At 43.9% G+C, this 12,655-nt stretch overlaps 2 protein-coding genes across 2 annotated transcripts in view; one reads left to right on the top strand and one right to left on the bottom strand.

The window, feature by feature from the left end:
- spg (dedicator of cytokinesis spg) overlaps window positions 1–12,655 on the bottom strand; it is a 248,198-nt gene that overhangs the window by 101,942 nt on the left and 133,601 nt on the right. The window lies entirely within an intron of this gene.
- Window positions 6,868–12,655, top strand: part of Inx3 (innexin 3) — a 79,513-nt gene continuing 73,725 nt past the window's right edge. The window contains exon 1 of the mRNA XM_071586587.1: window positions 6,868–7,339. The gene's annotated coding sequence lies outside the window, so the exon portion shown is untranslated. The remainder of the gene's footprint in view (window positions 7,340–12,655) is intronic.

Here is a 12,655-nt window from a genome sequence, read left to right as displayed (position 1 = left end):
ACCCAGGCAGGCGAGATACCAGGTGACGTGTGCAACATGCGCGAAGACACAACTTTCGGGGGTGACAATTCAATGAGCCCGGAGTTTTAAATGAATGGAAAAAAATAATACTGATAATAATAAAGTAACCAAAAAACAAAATAAAAGAATAAAAAATAATAAATTTAAAAATAGTAACAACAACTATGTATGTGTGTATATATTTATATATAAATATATATTTATATATACACATGTATATACAATTTGACTAGTTTTTTAAATGTATTCCAAAACTCCTGTATGTGTTCTTAGTTTAAGCGCCCTAACTACCTCTGTTCGTCAAATATTTCTGTTACAAACCTAGTTTTTTTAAGCTTCAATTTCACACAAACAACACTTACCACATCATATGCATATCTTCCAAGCGAATGACCTTAAAACGCCAATATGTGCCAACAAGGGTAGGGGTGGGTTACATCCACCAGAACGGTTACTCTTGACAGTGTATTTGCACTGCATGAGAACTCGGTTTAACTAATTTTTTAGCACCGCTTTGTCTGATTTCGGAGATTGTGATCTAACGAAGTTAGTAAAAAATTGCGCCAAAAATGGCTTTATCTTTGTATATATTATGTATGTATAAAGTAATATGATAGTTCATAAATTAATGCGAGAATGCAGAAATGAACTTTGACGATGTTTAAGGAGTATGATCAATATTGGGAATAAAAACTTTGGTGACATTCAATATGACTCTAGAAGGCACCACCAAATTATTGTCCAAAATAATATGTTATAGGCAAAGTAATATTTAAAAGAATTGAAAGCGTCATTTAAAAAATAAAAGAGAAATTCAAATTATGTTTTGAGGGGACTTTTATCATTTCCCCGAAGTGTTGACAAAGAAGGCGATTATGACAGTTCCCATAAATCTGCGATACAACGCAAAGATTAGGCAACGATTTTTTTTCGATGTAGGGCACCTATTTGAAAAAGCGACGTCACTGGGGGTTCCTGTTGGTGATGGCCAGTGATCTTGGAGGAGGAGAAGAAGAAAATATTGATCAGACGTAATGTACCGGGGGTCCCAAATGCACACATGCAGTACACACGGAGAGTTTCCGGTTATGGTCAGAAGAATCAATCCTGGAGGCTAAGCGGTATGTGAGGTATCGTGGTTTGAATCCCAATAGTGGTCGGATTATTTCAGCGAAAAATTCAAAGCAAATTCGGTAAATGATATTTTATGCACATGAAATTCATTTGCAAGGTTCACCTACTACTAATTTGATCAGAAGATATTTCAATCCATGCCAATGACAAAGAGGGAAAAATTAATAAAGAAAAAAGTAAAAAATGAAAAGGAATCCACCTAAAGTGAACTATCTTTCGTATGTCACTGTGATACTTCTAATTCTGTGATAAACTAATTCCAACCAATAGCATATTGGAGAACAGTTAACGATCAGAAAATTAAACGAAATCTTATTAGTGCCGATGATTTCACAATACCTCTCCTTTTGGTTTGAATTATTGAGAATTTGCGCGCTTCGACACGATATCCATCCCTTAGGAGGGATTCGCATCCTCGAACTTCGACATTGCCGACATGCTAGTGTATTACTCGACGAGTTAAGTGGGCTGGCTCAATGACATGAATAAACCGCACTGGAGGAAAAGAATCACATTTTTTCCCCATAAGTCTGTTCATTCATTTACTATCATTTTCCGTGCGTGTTCTCGCGGCAGGTGAGGTGTGACAGCGTAAAAGGTCAGATCTTTGTCCGCTGCGATACAAAAAAGAATTCGGGGCAGAACCTTCGAAAGCATGCCCACGAAGTCACTCGAGCATTATATATTATTCGGGACGTCGTCACGCATCATCGCTAAGTCCCTTGGCCGGCCTAATCACGAAAAAAATTACCTCAGCGCCGCGGGCGCCCCGGAGAGCCAAAGCGTGGGAAACTCGGGGAAGGGTGCCCCATCTCTCTTCGGACCCACGGACCTTATTCATCCTGTAATGGGATGCAGAGGGTTCACGGGATGGGCTCACTTGGGTGAGACGAGCAACGCCCTCTACCGTCTGAGCAACAACATTCATGGGAGGGAGTGGGGCAAAGCACCACGGCTGCATTTGACATTTCCGTTTACGTTCAAAACAATATGACTTTGTTTTCGAGGTGGTAACTAAACGGCTACTGAACGGGACGCTATCGGTAGCGGTTGAGGGGGAAGATATTTGATCGGACGCGACAAGCCCCGACGAGAAAGATGGCCGAATAAACACGAAATCGAATCTGTTTACTTCCAGATTATACGATGAAATTAGTCTATGCTCTATTGGTTTATTCATTCTATTATTTTGAAAAACAAATACGCGTGCCATTCCTGGTATATCCTACTCTGCTCTGAAGGCAACTGGCGGTGACTTCCACGGCTACATTAAAACTTGAAAATCCGCTTTAAAACCATTCCAAAAAATAATAATTCTAGAATCACGCGTTCCCAAGACGTTTGCACTAGACGCCTGAAATGGATTACTTGGGATTTAAAAGTTTACGCCATTTGAAAACGAATTAAATGCACAGTCAAATTTGCGACTGCTATGATTTTACGTTGAAATAATGCGTTGAAATGGGCCTAATGTTTCTGAAATCATAACGACACGTAGTCGTACATTTTTCAACATTTACCTTCCCTTACGTCAATGCTGTCTATAAAACTGAATGCGGTTAACGTATAACGTGCATGATCCGCATATAATAAACAGTAAAATACAAAAAGGATATTAATACCTGTATTTTAACAGAATAAATCCCGTCGCTATTTTCGTGGAAATTATTTTATATCGATGATGCATGAAATGAATGCCTGGACGAACTAAAATAAATGCATAGTTGTTAGCAGGAAAGTAGCAAAACATTTTCGTAATGACGTTTTCTTGCTACCACTAACATAGCGCTCTCGCGCTATCATAATATCCTCTCGTTTTATCAGTCACATATTTTGTACCGATGCTCCACATGCTCTCAAAATTAGTCGAAAGCCAATTGTTAATCAGACACCGTGCATAACTATCTGAATATTAAGATAAATTTATTATATAGTCAAATGAAAGCAAAATATCGTTCAAGTGTATCAATTAAAAAGTTATAGCTTGATGGCAGTGGAAAAACCGGGAAAGAAAAATGAGGGGTAATCATGCCTTAGAGATCTTCATTTCCCCAACCGAAGACTTGGAATATTACTCTCTTGTTCACCTCTAAATAGTTTCAATGGACGCTCCAAACCAGGAGTACGGAAGATTGCGGATTCAATCAAATCCCGCCACATAAAGTTGGGAACAGCTGTAGTAGAAAAAAATCCACCCATTGAACGAAGGGCAATGCGAATTGAAGAAAATCAGGAATGGAACTCTCAGGACCCGAAGAGCGTAAAATCTTGGACTAGTACCTATTTACGCATGGTGTATGGTTTTAAGAGGAGAAGGATAGATCGGAGAACAAATTTTCATGAGGTGAAGGTGAAAGAGAGGGGAGAGGGGAGGATAATGGACGGAGACTCGACCAGTCCCACGCCCTCCGACTCTCCCAACTGGGCAAGGGGGCGAGGAGAAGAGACACTCGGAAATTGAGCTTGGGTAGGAAGGGACGACGACACGAAACCTCTGAAAATCACTTTCTCGTGCTGGGAGGTCAACCGCTGAAGGCGGACGGGAATGAAAAAGAGGAGGGGAGAGGGGGGGGGGGGAGAGAGAAAAGGCGATCCCATCGGGAAAATACGGGATGGCATTTCAACGATTTCTTGCTCGTGTAAACCGACCAGGCTGGGGGTATGGGGAAGGTGAAGACCGGAACCCACGATAGAGTCGGCCGGGCGACAAAAGGCGAGCGTGTGCCGACACGAGGGAGATTACGGCTCAATGACCCGGCTAAAAAAAAAATAATCGACGATTTTATATGTGGGGCCATGATGCTCGTGATATTTCTTTTCCGTTCATCTGTACTCCTCACCGCGCGTAAAGACCAGTTTCCGACGCTTCATGAATAAATGATGAAAGTGCCCTGCGATGACCGCGATTGGCGGGGAGAGATGGAATCCGTTTAATAACTTTTTGAGGTGCTGCGTGCTTTTTTTTCCTCCTCCTCCTCTTCTCCGACCGTTTTGCTGGAATGTGGAAGACCGGAGGCCGAGGAACGTGGTCCAGCTGACTCGTCAAGCCATCTGGAAGAGGACGCCGCCGCTTAAAATAATCGTGGGGCCTTATTCGGGAATGATCGCGAGGTAGTCATTCCGTTGCTCTTACCTAATTAATCAACCGCAAACGGCTCAGGAGGATTAATAATGGCCGAGTTCAAGGAATTAAAAGCTGTAAGACGGCCAATTGCAAGCCAAGAATTTTTTTCAATTCCAATTATATCATTCCACTCTTGAATGCGACTCAATACATGGGGAGAAATAACCGATATGTCAATCCGCGGTGTTTCAGCAATCTGCCAACTTAAGTCTTTACGACACCACATTTCTTAACTTGATTTTAGTATTATACTTAACATTCAACAGTAAGATACAGAGGATGTAAAAATATATGCTCGTCGGAAAGCATCTAAAGCGTGCATTCCATCTCTGACTTATCAGTTGAAAAAGCTTAAATACCATTACCCTAGCACCTCTTCGTTCCCCAGCATCCAAATTTAGTTTAAAAATATATTAATACATTTGGACTTGATATCGTACAAGTCGTAAAATGTTTTGAAAGTATAAACGACAAGAAAGCAAGAAAATGTATGCCTTGGGCACGCATGCGGAATGAATTCACACAATTGTAAAATTGATTTCTCTTAGGATGGGAATCAACTCCAAGTTTTGAAATTCAATAGCAGAGGAGAGATCGGCACTAGAGATAGGTGGCTTAAAAGTAGTCTTCGATGAACGCGTGACTAACAGTGAGTGAATTATTCACGTTGAACAGCATGCTTTCCAGTGTATTTTGAGGGTCCAACATTGACAGTCGACATCAGCCTTACTCGTACAAATTCAGGAAGAAAGACCTCCAATTGGTAACGGTAGATGCACTCAACTGTTCCGTTTAAAGCTGCCTTGCGATGACGACGAGCTTACTATGTATAGCTATCATTCTTTCCGCCGGGCTTGAAGACTTCAAGTTTCTGTGGAACGCAGGACACAAGAGCCCGGCCAAGCTATCCGTGCGGTGATTTGTGGGACCACTAACAAAGAATTTTTGGGCAGTTTTATGGAAGGGGGGGGGGGGGACTGGAAATCTACCCTGTCGGCTCTTCTAAAAATCTGGTTGGGGTTATATCAGATGATGAATGACTTCTATCCCTTTGACTTCGAAGACAGGGCGAGTCAAGAATTATTTATTAGAGAGGTTTATTGTTCACCCTCGCCACTTATCAGCTACGAGATTTTTCTCCCAATCGGAATCTTTACAGTAGCCTGCGACTTCCACAATGCAAATCACTTTGTGGTTATCAATGATTGTTGGGGACTGCATTAAAATATTTGGCACTAATTAATGATGGGAAATCAATGTTCGTTCTATGTCGATTTTTACTGAAATTTGTGGAAGGTATTTCTCAAACTTATGACACTTAGAAAGACCAATAAGAATATTAAAAGTTACGTCGGTCGCAAAAATTCGAGTTGTTACTCAGCCACGGAATAAATGAGTTAATGATTGAAGTCGTTAAATTAATTCCGGCAACTGCACGTAGGAGTCCCACGTATAAACATCGTAGTACCTACTGAGGTGATGTAAATATTCCAAGAAATTATGTACGAAGAGAAATGAAAGAGTCGCTACCATTTGTACAAACATATTTAATTCCCGGAAAATTAAAGTGGCATGAAATACTCGGGACATATAGAGGAAAATGAAATGAATGAAAGCAACGCAAAACAAAATGTACACGTAGTGGGCAAAAATTATAGTTTTGAATTAGCAACCAACGCCACTACTGTAATATCGGGAATAACAATATTAACACAATCGTTTAAAGTGGAAAATTAAATAATTAAACCTTACATTTTTTCCGGTAACTACAAGTAAATTGGATATAATTTTTCTACAGCATCGAGCTGGCCAAAATTTCACCAAAATATTCCATTTATCATGGCGCCTGGAGGAATATGGCAATTTGAAATTCCCGCCATTTTCTTCGCATTTTGTAGCTTTTTCATGGTAAAACAGGAGAGTTTAAGTTACGGTGCTTTAAACGAGGGGTTTTATCTCATATGTTATCGGCAAAGTCGCTCGATATCCCGTCGACGTCTCCACTATCAGCGTTAGATTTAGGAGTTTTCTGGCATTTCAATTCAACCTCATCCTATTAGGCTCCTTCAATTTGTAATATTTTATTGCGTGGTGAACGAGAATATAGTGTTCAAAATGCAAATATTCATGCGGTACACATAATTAAGTTTGGTTATGACAAGCCATCGAGCGGCACCATAGGCACACCGGGGATTTACCGAAAAATTTTCGGCGTTCGTCATCGGAAAAACGTTCGAGGACATCCATACCCCAATAAATTTGATCGCAGCACGGTCAATAAATCGTGGTTGTTGCACTGGGCGGGGGTTTAGGGGACAAACTTTTCGGTAGCCCATTCACCCCAGCCAGCCGGCCACCGTGCACTACCGTAGACGGGCTCCCAGACAGGCTCCTCCGCCTTCTCCACCGAGTTCGATCTCTTCCCGCCAGAGGACTCGGCCCGCGCCCCGAGGACGCGGAGCGAACGGCGAACCCGAACGAAGGCTACTGAGAAAGGGGAGGGGTTAGGTGGAGGGGGGGGAGGGAATGTGGGGGCGGGGAGGACGAGAGGGCACGGCTGTCTTCAGGGCAGTCAACGGGCGGCGGAACGAAGCGGAGCCAGAAGTCTCGTGGCAGCAGCGAGGGCGTCGGGAGGGAGAGTCTCTCGCGCACCGTAACTCGTTGAAAAAAAAGATCGACGTACTCGCGTTGGGATCGTGTGAAACCGAAAGTGTGTACGAGGCAAGGAAAGAAAAAGTTCTCGTTTGTGCCCAGTGTGAAGAGTGGTTGGTTCGTGGTTTCAGTGCCCTCTTTCCCAAAACACCACCTCCCCGATCAAGAAGTGAGAGGATACAAATATATATTTTTACAAAAACGAATAATAAAGAGCCCCGCCTCTCCTATTGCATAATATTTTTATCCATCAGTAAAAGAGCGCACACTCCCGTATATTGTTGGGGTGTGTGCGTGGTCCAGGAATAAGGGCAGCGGCGGTACGTAGAAGCGGCGGAAGATCGACACGAGAGAGAAAGCTGCGGGCATCCAGGGGACGAGTGGACAAGACGGAAGGTATTCTCTGAAGTGAGTCTCAACTGGTTAAAAATGAGCATATTTTTTGTCTTATGGATGAGTTTTTATGAGCGTACGCGCGCGCGCGTGCGTTGTAAAAATTTCCGGGGCGCAGTGTGAACTGACCTGATTCTATCATATCGTCTCAATGTCGCTCTCACGGCAGATAACCCATCGCGAGCGTGTTTACACATCCCCCGGAGGAGAGCGAAAAGTTTTGACGCATTACTTAGTCACGGGGAGGGAAGCGAGAGAGGGAGCCATTGGGTTTGCGACTCCATGCCACTGGCATTGAGACAGGTGCCCAGCGGGCTAGCTGCGATCCCTGGGGTGGAGAGAAGGGAGACAACGACAAACTCGCGAAGGGAAGTGGGCGATTGAAATGCAAATCGTGGATTTGTGGTGATAGGAACTTGTCTGCGATCAAGTGGACGAGCATATTCGGGGTAGGCAGGGACTGCACTCTTCAATCGAATCCCCAGTCGCGACGGTAAATTAAGAAAAAGAAAACAGAATACGTTGTCGGTGAGTCTGCGACGAGAGGATCTTCATACCGATAGTAGAGCTAATGCCGATACCGACGGAGGATCGGCTTCGAACGCTCCACCTCAAACCCCTCCCCTCTCCCGCGACCACTTCCAACCCCCTTGAAACGTAGCAGCGGCGGTGGCAGGTGCTGCAGCCGCCGACCCGGCTCGGGCCCTTCCTCCCGCTCCGCCTGGTTGACCCCCGCTTTGAGTGGTCTCTATTAAATTCCACTTCGGGCAGCTGCTTCGAGAAAATCCGTATCGGCGACGGCAGATTGAATGGGTCCAGGGCACGAACGATTGATTCCCGCGATTCACTGTCGAGACCGCTGTCGCTGTTGACGCATCAGGCACTTGGTGTGGTCCGAACGAAACGGTTGTTTGCAAAGTATGCGAGATTATTTGATAGACAGGCCCCCATCCCACCGATTGATTACAGGATACCTCTCTTCATGGAGGCAGTATGTGTGCCCCACACTCACTCTCATCCTCGAGCAGTTTTCCTCCAAGCACAAACGATATCTCATCAGAGACGAATGCAATTTTATAATTTTTCACGGAGGCTCTTTTGTCGTGATGTTTTTATGTCCGAAGAGCGGCCTATTTTTTCAAGCCACTGCGTGAGAGTTATTGAATTTTAAAGTAGTTGGCTTGCTTCTCGGTGGGCTGCCTATGAAAACAAACTTAGGACTAAGATAAGCAGCAGAGGAATGTCGCAAATGTTTTGAAAAGACGTTGACATCGTGGTCCATGGAGGAAACATCCATCTCCGGGCCAGACACAATTGCGGGAAGGAAAATAACCCTTCCCCTCAATAAATATCACGCGCCTTGAGAACGTCTCTTTTGTGTAACCTCTTTTCGTCTTGATGAGGGCCAGATAAACTGAGGCAGCCTGACGGGCCAACTCGAAAAAAGATTCCGGCCGCGCACGGAAACATCAAAATGCAAATCCAAATTTCTGGCGACTCCACTTTTCAATTCCTTCGCCACGGAAAAGGTTCATCAAAGGATCCCGACGGTGGCGCGGCGCAACTTCCGAATCCACCTGACGGTCAACTTCTGAATAATAATAATGGCACACACCCCTGCTGGCGCTGTGATCCATCTCGTGGGGACCTTCGAAGGTTTCCTCACCCAAGTTCATAAATTGGGCTTTCTCGCTCGTTTCAAATTCACAACACGTTGCCAAGTCTTTTCGAGAGAGAAGAAGGGGAGGGGATTCGGTGGGGAGAGAGGTCCGGAGAGTCCGTTGGAGCCGACTTCTTCCCTCGTCGGACGGGAGCGAGGCAGCATTCCATCTGATTTCGTTGCCTCGGCCTGTTGCGCGAGCGCGAGTGTTTTTTTTGTTTAATTTTTTTACCCTCCTTTTCCTCCCCTCGCCCTCTCTTTCTCTCTCCTCTCGTGTTTGTTGCCGGGCACAATCCATTACAAGTTCCGTCCTGTTTAAGCTCCGGCGGCCGGGAGAGGTTCGCCCCGTAAATGGGAGGCGTTCATTTGTTCTACTTTGTTGTTTTGGGAGCCGTGGCAGCGCCACAAAGAAGAAGAGCCCTTCTCGGCTTACGACTCAGAAATCCCCATTCGAATCGGCATTGTTAGTCACCCGTGAAATTGAAGAGAATTGGCGTTGATTGCGCCGCCGCTCTCGAGGGGTGGCATGGGGTCGATTCTCCCTACCACTCACTCCCTGCCTACGATTCACTCCTCTCCTCGCACTCCCCCGCCTTGCCCCCACGCTCTCCCTCCCCGTCCGGCCGCAGTCCCCGTGGATGCGTCCTGCGACCGCGGTGCCTTGAGAGGGAGTGAGTGGTGTATCCATGGGCGGGAGTCGCGACGGGAAGCGGGGTTGGGGGTGTTAAAAGAGTAGTCGAGGCTCAAGGGGGGGAGGGTCTTGCGGACGGGTTCCGGCACATGAACGTATCCGCGGTGATCAGGGCCTTGGTTTGTCCCCTGTCGATGGAAGGACGTGGCCGACCGACGTCAAACCTTCGCCTCTCCTTCGTAAAAATGCGAAGATGCTATGATGAAGTAGGTGGGCATTTTTTTACTGGTGCATAGAATGGGTGCTCGGAGAAAAATCTCGACGGCCGCCTCTCGCGGAGCGATGTTGAAATTTGGTGTTACGAAATCGATTGAGAATCTTTTATTCCCGGCTTAAGTTTCGTAATCGCATACGGCTTGAAGCAAATATGTATTAAGAAGTTTTATTGCATCAATGTTTTAGCCGCAGGGCACGGCGCGGTGGATAGCTACCATATGACACTAAGATAAAAACTAGAGATCGATACTGGATCAATTTGTTTTGCACATACAGGTAGTTTTCTCATTTGAGCACACTTTCAGAACCACAATGGAAAGCTATACTTTTCATCGCACTCTGCGTGTAGGATTTGCTGGATTTTCTCCCCTGAATAACTTGTTTGATCACAAATTAACAAATTGCCGTTGGAACTGAAGAAAATCAAAACTCAAATGTTTTCAAATGTGTACCGTAACGAGTATTGAGTGAGGAATTCCGGGATAAACGAGATGTAGAAACGTAGATTAAATACACTTTAGCACGTGGAGGGTCAAGAGTTCGGATAGTTAGCAAAAACTTTGTGCTTTGGAGGTTTCGCAGTAAACAAAACAATATTTTGAAAATGAATATTCCCCAATACTCTGCGATAATGTCAATTAATAGAGAGCTTTGTGATATAAAATGAAAGCTCCCTTCTCTATGCCATGCTATGAAATACTACGGATGAGCAAACTGTCGGGAAAACTCGACTGCAAACTTCACGCCATTATCCATTTTCAAACGAGATCGCCCTCCGAAGCACTTGGCGATTTAACTTCGCCCAATTCTTCCCTGACTTCACGCATTGATTCACTACTCAAAAAACGCCGAGACAACCTATTAAGTGTATTCTCTCTGAAGAAAAAGAAGTACACATGTATCCTGTGCCAGGCACACACGTGCGCTTTGGAATAAAACGTCTTAGTCAAACGTTAGACAATGACGAATAAGCTTTGTAACAAAAATTCTTGAGCGATGAGGAGTTTCTTCGATGAAGGACTTGAGGTTTTGAAACTGAAAACTGTGGAAATATCTATTACTCCGAGCTTTCGACCCCGATATTAAAGCATTTGAAGCCAGAGGTAATGTCAGTGCGCAAAGAGAGGAATGTCCTCGTGTTCTGGAATGGATTTACTTTATATAAGGCATTTGCAAATGTCTTTTGGCGAAAAATTAGTGTTGTGAAAAATCGAAAAGATAACTGGTAAAAGATGTCTCCAAAAATATACCAAAAACTTAAATATTATCCTACGTGCGCCTTCGCCATGGACGTGGTTAATCTCATATCCACACTCGTAGGTCTACAGAAGTATCACCGGAATGGGATTTGGATATGCGGCGGAGGCCAAGCATCATGCCTCGGAGGTCGAGAGGGAGGGCAAGCGAAGAACGGGAATTCACGGCTACCGAGAAGGGTCCATTGGTTTTAAACGGAAGCCATGTTGTCTCTCGACATTCCAGAAGACATTTATTAGCCATAGGGGCAGCCCAGTTTCAAATTCCTTCACATTTTTACCTTCTCCGGGCTTTTTATCTAATGGAACATGGAGGATGTAAATGTTTCATTCTTGCTAGAAAACTAGAGGTTGAGGAAAGAGAGAAATAAGGAAAAATGAAGTGGTGAGTATTTCTGAAATACAGCCTAATCTGACGGAATCCCCTCAAAATGCCGGTGACGCGAATCAATTTCTGTTTGTCACAAATAATCAAAGAGTTGTCGTTAACCGCCAAGTAGGACGTGAAGCAATTGCTGTTTGCTAGAACTAATTAATGTGGTCATGAACAACAAAGTTATTCGTCAGCGGTACAAAAAACCTCATATATGAGTAATGTCTTTATCTGGCGCAATAGATTGCCCACATGGAGAGGGATGAATGAAAACAAATGTTTCCATGTCAAAAGCATGCGCGACGATTTAATTGTGTGATTGGCAGTTGGCAGATAAAGATGAACCACTTCCCTTAGCTGATGTTAATATTCAAATCAACGCAATAAATATTCCAAAAATACCTTGTTACTTAAAGCGGACAAGGTTTTCTACGCTGTATATTTTGTTTAGGAAGTACTGATTGATTATTGCGTCTGCAGTGAATTATTGAATTTAATAGCCTTACAGGAAACCGAATGAATTATGTTGCTATATATTAAACAGCCTGCTAAGAAACAGCTAGAGTTAATAAGGATGGGCGCTTGATTAGGAAGGCTGCCCACACTTCCGCCGTACTTACAAAATTATAATTCAGAATACGTTGGTGGGCAATGTCTTCATTCAGTGAAAGAATGCCGTTCCTAGTGTTCCGCGGTCTCGAAATCTATATCTAAATCCTGAAATCTACAATTTGTATATAATTGAGAGTATCTTGGAATATCGTGTATCCATCATTCCAAGAAAATGGTAAATTAAAGACAATTAAATATATTATTCTTATGGCTCGGTATTGACAGGCCTTGGATTCTTCGCGAACCCAATGTTGTTGTAGAAGTATTTGCGCTGGGAAGGTTTCGAGTCATGTCAGCGTGTTTATTTAATTGGTAATGCATTGAAACAATTGGAAAGTTAGTGAGGACATCAGCTATTAATTTCAAACGTGATGATCATGCGGAGGAATTTTAATCTGGTGATAACCACTCACTACTTAGAAGAATTCGGAGCGGAAAGATTCCACGGCTCTAATAAAACGTTCTGATATTGATACAGCCACGCCTAGCAAATTTTTAGGGCGGTCAGTTTTTTTTGCTTGCT

Source organism: Hetaerina americana, unplaced genomic scaffold (genome assembly GCF_022747635.1).
Source record: "Hetaerina americana unplaced genomic scaffold, ioHetAmer1.1.p SCAF_24, whole genome shotgun sequence".
Taxonomy (NCBI): Eukaryota; Metazoa; Arthropoda; class Insecta; order Odonata; family Calopterygidae; genus Hetaerina; species Hetaerina americana.
This window is presented reverse-complemented; position numbering and strand designations above follow the sequence as displayed.